The sequence below is a fragment of the Aquarana catesbeiana genome, linkage group LG05, assembly GCF_042186555.1.
Source record: "Aquarana catesbeiana isolate 2022-GZ linkage group LG05, ASM4218655v1, whole genome shotgun sequence".
NCBI lineage: Eukaryota > Metazoa > Chordata > Amphibia > Anura > Ranidae > Aquarana > Aquarana catesbeiana.
In genome coordinates, this window is record NC_133328.1 from 16,085,505 (window position 1) to 16,094,886 (window position 9,382).

At 48.6% G+C, this 9,382-nt stretch overlaps 1 long non-coding RNA gene across 2 annotated transcripts in view; it reads left to right on the forward strand.

Annotated features, from left to right (window-relative positions):
- Positions 1-4,327: 4,327 nt before the first annotated feature.
- LOC141144097 (uncharacterized) overlaps positions 4,328-9,382 on the forward strand; it is a 10,625-nt gene continuing 5,570 nt past the window's right edge. For both annotated transcript variants that reach the window (XR_012244352.1, XR_012244353.1), the window contains exons 1-3: positions 4,328-4,989; positions 6,148-6,570; positions 7,308-7,406. This is a non-coding gene — a long non-coding RNA (uncharacterized lncRNA). The remainder of the gene's footprint in view (positions 4,990-6,147; positions 6,571-7,307; positions 7,407-9,382) is intronic.

Consider the following 9,382-nt stretch of genomic DNA (forward strand, 5'->3'; position numbering starts at 1 on the left):
TCACAACGCTATCCGACTAGACTTGACTGGCATCCAACAACTTTCTGGCTTTACGAGATCCCGCAAAACCATCCTTGTTCGCAAACCGATGCGATCCGAACCATCCTGCGTGGCATTCAGAAACAACAGCCCATAACCAACGGTTATTAATAAAATGTTTGCTGAACACTGTAAAGGGATGGTTCAGATTTATTGATGACATTTTTGCAGTGCGGGGTGGCGACATTGGAACCCTTTTATTGTTTGATCAATGTATCAATTTATTTAGTCCCAGGTCTGAAATTTTATGTCTTGTATAGCAATAGGGAGATTTCCTTGTTGGAGACATCACTGAAAATAAAATGGTACGGATATAGAGAGCGATCTGTTTATAAAAAGTACTGATCATAATCAATTATTACACTATAATGCCCCGTACACACGGTCGGATTTTCCGATGGAAAATGTCCGATCGGAGCGTGTTGTCGGAAATTCCGACCGTGTGTGGGCTCCATCGGACATTTTCCATCGGATTTTCCGACACACAAAGTTGGAGAGCAGGAGATAAAATTTTCCGACAACAAAATCCGTTGTCGGAAATTCCGATCGTGTGTACACAAATCTGACGGACAAAGTGCCACGCATGCTCAGAATAAATAAAGAGATGAAAGCTATTGGCCACTGCCCCGTTTATAGTCCCGACGTACGTGTTTTACGTCACCGCGTTCAGAACGATCGGATTTTCCGACAACTTTGTGCGACCGTGTGTATGCAAGACAAGTTTGAGCCAACATCCTTCGGAAAAAATCCTAGGATTTTGTTGTCTGAACAAAGTCCGACCGTGTGTACGCCCTATAAGAGTTTTTACCCCCGTGGGGTGTTTAATTCGATACCTAGAAGCCAGCAGAATAGGGTTAAAAGAATTATTAGTCATCCACAATGTGAAGTAAGACTAAATTAAATGGTAACCAGGCTTGTCAAGCGAGGTTATCCAGTTTCATTAGGTAAAAGGGAACACATTTAGCAGATAATAGGCATCACCATAGAAATGATAGGAAAATTCCATTTGTGTCACAGAATCATCCATATTCACTTGTATCCATAATATCCTTAAAGCGGGATTCCGGCCGTAAAAAAAAAAAAAAAAAAAAAAATGTAAAAGTCAGCAGCTACAAACACTGTAGCTGCTGACTTTAATTAAGTACTTACCTGTCCTGGGTGCCCGCGATGTCGGCCGCCCGAGGCCGACCCGTCCCTCGGCTCCCGGCACCGCCATCCTGACTAATGGAAACAGGCAGTGGAGCCGTACGGCTTCACGGCCCGTTTCCTACTGCGCATGCGCGAGTCGCGCGGCGCTTTGTGAATGGGACGCGATGTGTTGTGGGACACACACAGTTCCCATAACACACCGCGCCCCATTCCCCAGAAGACAACGCGGGGAGGAGAAGAGACAACATCACCACGGCGTAGGAAGAGGCAGATTAGGAAGACTGCCTAGCAACAGCCATTTCACGTAAGTAAAAAAATTTTTTTTTTTCTTTTCCTCCATTTTTTTAGGTATTTTTTTGTGCAATTTTTTTTTTTCAGGGTGGACCTTCACTTTAAACATTGGGGTTTATTAAGAGAAAATATCCGAATATTAGTGAATTCCAAGCTCCCCACTTATCCTCATATAGAAAAGGTTGAACACTAATGCCCTGTACACACGATCGGTTTTGCAAATTCCGCTCAAGCTGTCTTGCACACACACGGTCACACTGAATTCCGACCGTCCAGAACGCGGTGACGTACAACACGTACGATGGGACTAGAAAACGGAAGTTCAATAGCCAGTAGCCAATAGCTTCCGTCTCGTACTTGCTTTAGAGCATGTGTCGTTTTTGGTGCGTCGGAACAGCATACAGACCATTGGTTTTCCCCGATAGTAATTTGTTCCGTCGGAAAAATTTAGAACATGTTCTCTATCTAAGTCCTTCTGAATTTTCGACAGAAAAAGTCTGATGAGGCATAATATACAATGAAAAGCTCCCATTGGACTCTTTCTGTTGGAAATTCCCGCTCATGTTTACGCGGCATAAGGGATCGATTGGTCAGATCTGACCAGTACACCCCTCCTAGCCCATTAGTAACTTTTTTTAGGATCCCGTAACACAGGGTCATACCCATGTCTATCGTGTAACTCCTTGATAAAAGGCAAGAGTACATCCCATCCACATTAGGGGTATGATATTAAAATCAAAGGTTATTACACTTGCCAATCGTCATATGTAATATATGCAATAAAATGTCCATGTGGGTTACTTTCAGTGTTGCCAACCGCCCGTAGATTTACGGGCAGCCCGTAAAAAGAAGACATTTTCCCGGCACCCGTGAAAGCCTGTAGTAAAAGTGCCCGTAAAAATGGCGGCAATCGGCTCGGGTCAAAACTGCGCATGCGCAATTCCGGAAATCCCCGAGAAGATCCGATCTTCTTGAGCCGCCGGTGCCGCCGAGTCTCCTCTCTGCTCTGCCCAGCAACAGCCAGCCCACTCCAGCCAGAGCCAATGATTTAAGCGCATTTTTGCGCCAACACGGCCCGTGGCCGGCGCCAGCCCTATAAACAGGCGGAGCCGAGCGGGAAGACTGAGCCTCGTGGAGAGAGACCTGAACGAGTGAGTGAGTGTCTGTCTCCAGTCCAGTCTCTCTCTGTCTGATATAGCTGAGCTGCCTGCATGCAGCCTGTTGCCAGTGAAGTCTGCATTGCCAGAATCACAGAATGCTTCTTGCCAGTACTCCACAGACAGTTCCAAAACTAAGCCACCCAGCCAGACCCCCAGGGCCGTGAGAGAGGGGCGCCAGCCTGCCATGTGATGTCAACTAGCCTGGGCTTGGGGCCTGGGGGGGGGGGGAAGCAAAGTCGGTGTGGGGGACTCGGGAGTGACTGGGGGGGGGTCGGTGTGGGGCAGGGCAGTGTGGCGTGGACGAAGTATCACATATTCACACAATGTGATTTGAAGCATATAAAAGGAATATATTATTGGTATGGTAATACAGCACCCTTAGAGATAAAGAAAGCTAAGGGTGTAGTATGCAGTCCATTCCCTTATTTTTCCTTCTGGGGACATTTGGGGGTTGTCTCTGATTTATCTTAGTTATTTAAATTTAGTGTTGATTGGCTGTAATCAGCCTAAGCTGAGATTGATATAGTTCCATATATTCACGTGTTCTGTTCTCTCCTAAGCCCAGCTTATCATTTGCCTTTGTCTGTCGATGGGGAGTGTCCCTAGCATTAGAGCACAAGAACCCAATAATGTTGGTTATGAATATATTGGTTCCGCTAGTCAATAGGAAGTTTATTGCTAGTGGTGCTACCTGGGAGAGGACATAAATATTTGGCTGTGAGTGACCTTTTGAAGGAGACTAGGCCAGAGTCTGGCACCTAGGCATACACTTCCCCACTGGATGTCTTTCCACGGGGACTGGGAGTGGACTGTGGAACTGTCCTTGACAAAGGTATCTGGAACCTCACTAGAAATATAGTTTTTTTTTTTTTTTTTTTGCTTTGACCTCAAAGGTGTCTTGTGTCCTAACACTCTCTAAAAATTAAATTAATGTGGAAGCCAATCAGTTGGCCACTACTGATGTGTTAGTAAGTGCTTTGGCCTTTGGGGCAACTAAGGAACTGTTTAAAACTAGACAGGCTTGGAGGGTCAAATACAACTAGGGGTTCCTTTATAGTGAGCACTACAGTTACTTTGATGGATGTTAGAATTAGACAGAACTGGGGATAGAGGGGTAGCATTAAAAGCCAGTGATACCTTTACTCTACTAAGGAGAGCTTGCTGATTGCAGCTAGGAACAAGTGCTACTGCTCCTTCACTATCCAATTCCAAGCTAGCGCAGTCCTTTTAGTCTGTCTCACAGTCAGTCAGTCCCTTTCGCAGCGTCGCACCTGGCCTGCTGGTCTTTTATATGCCCTTTAGTCTATTTGAGGCTGAGCATATTATTTTAAAAAAATACGAATTGCCACTGCCAGCCCAGTGATGATAGTATACTTACAAATACTAATTATTGCTAAAATACAGAGTGATTATTGCAATGCTCAGCTCTTTTCACATTGGTGAACTGAATTTGGTGGTCAAAGTTGATAAATGTCCCCTGTAACTTTTGTTTAGTATTCAGTATCCCATTCCCCATATATTGGGAATTAGCAGAAAAGTACTCCACTCGGTCTGTGAGTGACTACAGTAACTGTGTCAGTGTGTGGACTGAGTCTGTGGGGCAGGCTGCCTGCAACGTAACTTGCAGAGGGGAGGGAGGAGGACCGATCGACCGAGTCAGTGAATGACTGTGAGTGTGACTCAAGATCAAGCAAACGGCATTATTCAGAATCATAATGTGCACTTGTTGTGCAGACTGGCTCAGGGCAGGCCCAGACAAAGCCCCCCAGTGTTGGCCATGACCCTATGAGTGCTGTGCTGCCTTGCTCCCTCCACAGTGCACTCAGTGAGTAGACTGTGGAAGATACATGTTAATGCTTGTTGCAGTACTAGTAAATTGTGTTGCTGGCTGGGGCCTGGGGGACCCTGGGGTGGAGGGTTAAGAAAATTGGATTGGGCAGCCATGGAGCACTGTGACTGCAGGGGGGGGGAGCAGTCTCTCTGTGGTCTGCGTTGGGGACAGCCTGTTTCATGTAGATTTTCCTCTTCTCCCCACTGTGACCAGCCTGCTCCTTCCAGCCGCCTTGGACCAGCCTGCTTCTTCCAGCCGCCTTGGACCAGCCTGCTTCTTCCAGCCGCCTTGGACCAGCCTGCTCCTTCCAGCCACCTTGGACCAGCCTGTTCCTTCCAGCCGCCTTGGACCAGCCTGCTCCTTCCAGCCGCCTTGGACCAGCCTGCTCCTTCCAGCCGCCTAGGACCAGCCTGCTCCTTCCAGCCACCTAGGACCAGCCTGCTCCTTCCAGCCGCCTTGGACCAAGTTTTACTGCCCTGGGGAAAGGGTTGCCTGCAAATACCACAGCTACTGATTACGGTAAATACACAACTTCATTTGTGTGTGTGTGGGGGGGGGGGGGTTTATTCACTTAGCTGTTTTTCTCATTTTCGGTTTCCTCTCTCCTGTTTTTTTATATAGATAGATTTTACCAAACTTTTCTTTTTGTACCAGCCTGCTCCTTCCAGCCGCCTTGGACCAGCCTGCTCCTTCCAGTCGCCTTGGACCAGCCTGCTCCTTCCAGCCGCCTTGGACCAGCCTGCTCCTTCCAGCCGCCTTGGACCAGCCTGCTCCTTCCAGCCGCCTTGGACCAGCCTGCTCCTTCCAGCCGCCTAGGACCAGCCTGCTCCTTCCAGCCGCCTTGGACCAGCCTGCTCCTTCCAGCCGCCTTGGACCAGCCTGCTCCTTCCAGCCGCCTTGGACCAGCCTGCTCCTTCCAGCCGCCTAGGACCAGCCTGCTCCTTCCAGCCGCCTAGGACCAGCCTGCTCCTTCCAGCCGCCTTGGACCAGCCTGCTCCTTCCAGCCGCCTTGGACCAGCCTGCTCCTTCCAGCCGCCTTGGACCAGCCTGCTCCTTCCAGCCGCCTTGGACCAGCCTGCTCCTTCCAGCCGCCTTGGACCAGCCTGCTCCTTCCAGCCGCCTTGGACCAGCCTGCTCCTTCCAGCCGCCTTGGACCAGCCTGCTCCTTCCAGCCGCCTTGGACCAGCCTGCTCCTTCCAGCCGCCTTGGACCAGCCTGCTCCTTCCAGCCGCCTTGCACCAGCCTGCTCCTTCCAGCCGCCTTGGACCAGCCTGCTCCTTCCAGCCGCCTTGCACCAGCCTGCTCCTTCCAGCCGCCTTGGACCAGCCTGCTCCTTCCAGCCGCCTAGGACCAGCCTGCTCCTTCCAGCCGCCTAGGACCAGCCTGCTCCTTCCAGCCGCCTTGGACCAGCCTGCTCCTTTCAGCCGCCTAGGACCAGCCTGCTCCTTCCAGCCGCCTTGGACCAGCCTGCTCCTTCCAGCCGCCTTGAACCAGCCTGCTCCTTCCAGCCGCCTTGGACCAAGTTTTACTGCCCTGGGAAAGGGTTGCCTGCAAATACCACAGCTACAGATTACGGTAAATACACAACTTCATTTGTGTATGGGGGGGGGGGGGGGGGTTTATTCACTTAGCTGTTTTTCTCATTTTCGGTTTCCTCTCTCCTGTTTTTTTATATAGATAGATTTTACCAAACTTTTCTTTTTGGACCAGCCTGCTCCTTCCAGCCGCCTTGGACCAGCCTGCTCCTTCCAGCCGCCTAGGACCAGCCTGCTCCTTCCAGCCGCCTTGGACCAGCCTGCTCCTTCCAGCCGTCTTGGACCAGCCTGCTCCTTCCAGCCACCTTGGACCAACCTGCTTCTTCCAGCCGCCTAGGACCAGCCTGCTCCTTCCAGCCGCCTTGGACCAGCCTGCTTCTTCCAGCCGCCTTGGACCAGCCTGCTCCTTCCAGCCGCCTAGGACCAGCCTGCTTCTTCCAGCCGCCTTGGACCAGCCTGCTCCTTCCAGCCGCCTAGGACCAGCCTGCTCCTTCCAGCCGCCTTGGACCAAGTTTTACCGCCCTGGGGAAAGGGTTGCCTGCAAATACCACAGCTACAGATTACGGTAAATACACAACTTCATTTGTGTGTGTGTGTGTGTGGGGGGGTTTATTCACTTAGTTGTTTTTCTCATTTTCGGTTTCCTCTCTCCTGTTTTTTTATATAGGTAGATTTTACCAAACTTTTCTTTTTGGACCAGCCTGATCTTTCCAGCCGCCTTGGACCAGCCTGCTCCTTCCAGCCGCCTTGCACCAGCCTGCTCCTTCCAGCCGCCTTGGACCAGCCTGCTCCTTCCAGCCGCCTTGGACCAGCCTGCTCCTTCCAGCCGCCTTGGACCAGCCTGCTCCTTCCAGCCACCTTGGACCAACCTGCTCCTTCCAGCCGCCTAGGACCAGCCTGCTCCTTCCAGCCGCCTTGGACCAGCCTGCTTCTTCCAGCTGCCTTGGACCAGCCTGCTCCTTCCAGCTGCCTTGGACCAGCCTGCTCCTTCCAGCCGTCTTGGACCAGCCTGCTCCTTCCAGCCGCCTTGGACCAGCCTGCTCCTTCCAGCCGCCTTGGACCAGCCTGCTCCTTCCAGCCGCCTTGGACCAGCCTGCTCCTTCCAGCCGCCTAGGACCAGCCTGCTCCTTCCAGCCACCTTGGACCAAGTTTTACTGCCCTGGGGAAAGGGTTTCCTGCAAATACCACAGCTACAGATTACGGTAAATACACAACTTCATTTGTGTATATGTGTGTGTGGGGGGGTTAATCACTTAGCTGTTTTCTCATTTTAGGTTTCCTCTCTCCTGTTTTTTTATATAGGTAGATTTTACCAGACTTTCCTTCTTGGACCAGCCTACTCCGATCAAGTCACTCCCCTGGGGAAAGGGCTGCCTGCAAATACCACAGCTACAGATTACGGTAAGTACACAGCTTAATTTCTGGTGGGGGTTTTTAATCACTTAGCTGTTTTCTCCTTTTAGGTTTCCTCCCTCCTGTTTATTTTTATATAGGTAGATTTTCCTGGACTTGGCTTTTTTTTTTTTCCTTACACTCAGATCAATTTTGATTTTGACGTTTTTTCCTCCTACAGAAATCAACTTATTGAGAAGATAGCCAGCTGTATGGCTCTATAGCCAACACCACCACCACCACCACCAGATTAGAGAAAATGAGCTACTAAACTGTAATGCCCCGTACACACGGTCGTACTTTGTTCGGACATTCCGACAACAAAATCCTAGGATTTTTTCCGACGGATGTTGGCTCAAACTTGTCTTGCATACACACGGTCACACAAAGTTGTCGGAAAATCCGATCGTTCTGAACGCGGTGACGTAAAACACGTACGTCGGGACTATAAACGGGGCAGTGGCCAATAGCTTTCATCTCTTTATTTATTCTGAGCATGCGTGGCACTTTGTGCGTCGGATTTGTGTACACACGATCGGAATTTCCGACAACGGATTTTGTTGTCGGAAAATTTTATCTCCTGCTCCCCAACTTTGTGTGTCGGAAAATCCGATGGAAAATGTCCGATGGAGCCCACACACGGTCGGAATTTCCGACAACACGCTCCGATCGGACATTTTCCATCGGAAAATCCGACCGTGTGTACGGGGCATTAGTGTTTTTGTATTATACTAGCACCACACACATTGTAAGGAAAATGGGCAAGATAGACTACATTATTTTTTTGTTTTTGTTTTTTTTTTGTAGACATCCACCTGCAGAACTTCACATGTGATGCCTCTCAGTGTTAAACTTTCAATAAGTTCCTGTGATCAGTTTTCATAGCTATTGGTTTTTTTCTCATGCAGCACACAATGCAGTTTTCTATTAGTTCATGGCACATTCTTTTAGGATTTGGTCAAATAGTTTGCACCGTGACGTGACCTTGTAATACAACACATTTCAGGGCTTGAGTTTGCCGTAGGTTGCGTTGTCTGTACTCTGCAGTTCCACTTTAGACATGATGGAAGAGGCACCACGACCTCGTGCAAAAAAAAAAAAACTCACAAAGTTAGGCTTTGTTCTTTTGTTGCTGCTTGGCTGACAGACGTTGAGTTCAAATTCTGGTTAAGAGCAGATGCTGAATCAAAATAAAAAGCAAAGTGTTTGTGGTGCAAAAAAAGTCTTCAGCATTGGATATGGTGGTGTTTGTGATGTACGCAGTCAAGTTCAAAACACAAGGCTATTGCTGCAGCTAGGCAAGCCAGTACTGGCATTGTTAGTTTTGCTAAGCAAACACTACCAGATCCAGTAGTGTTGGCTCATAAGAAAAGGACTTTTGAAAGTGAGCTACAAATGGTAAATTTTATTGCACAAAAAAATTTAGCATTAAGCCTGTTAGATGATCTTACCCATAATGTCACTGACTGGTTTCCAGACTCCAAAATCGCAAAATCCATCAATTGTAAGCGAACTAAAGGTTCCATGTTGGTTAAGAATGTCATTGGCAAGTGTCTCAAAGAAGAGTTGTGCAAAAGGCTTACATATTGTCACTTTTCCTTACTGATTGATGAAACTACTGACATATCAACAAGCAAAAAATTAGCTATGGTTGTCATTTATTTTGATGAAGAAGCTGGTAGAACCAAATACTAGTTCTACCGCCTCCTTGATCTCACTGAAGCAACTGCTGATGCTATTTTTGAGAAGATTAAACAATCTTTTCTGGAAGATGGTATACCCCTAAGAAATGTAATGGCTCTTGGTACAGATGGTGCAAGTGTAATGGTTGGTCCTAGAAACTCTGTACTGTCCCGCTTCAAAGTAGAGCAGCCTTATATTTTTCACATTCATTGTACCTGTCATGTTGCTGCCTTGTGTGCTGCAGATGCCTGTAAAGCCACACCAGAAACTATTGAGCAACTTTGCAGAGACATACATAGCCA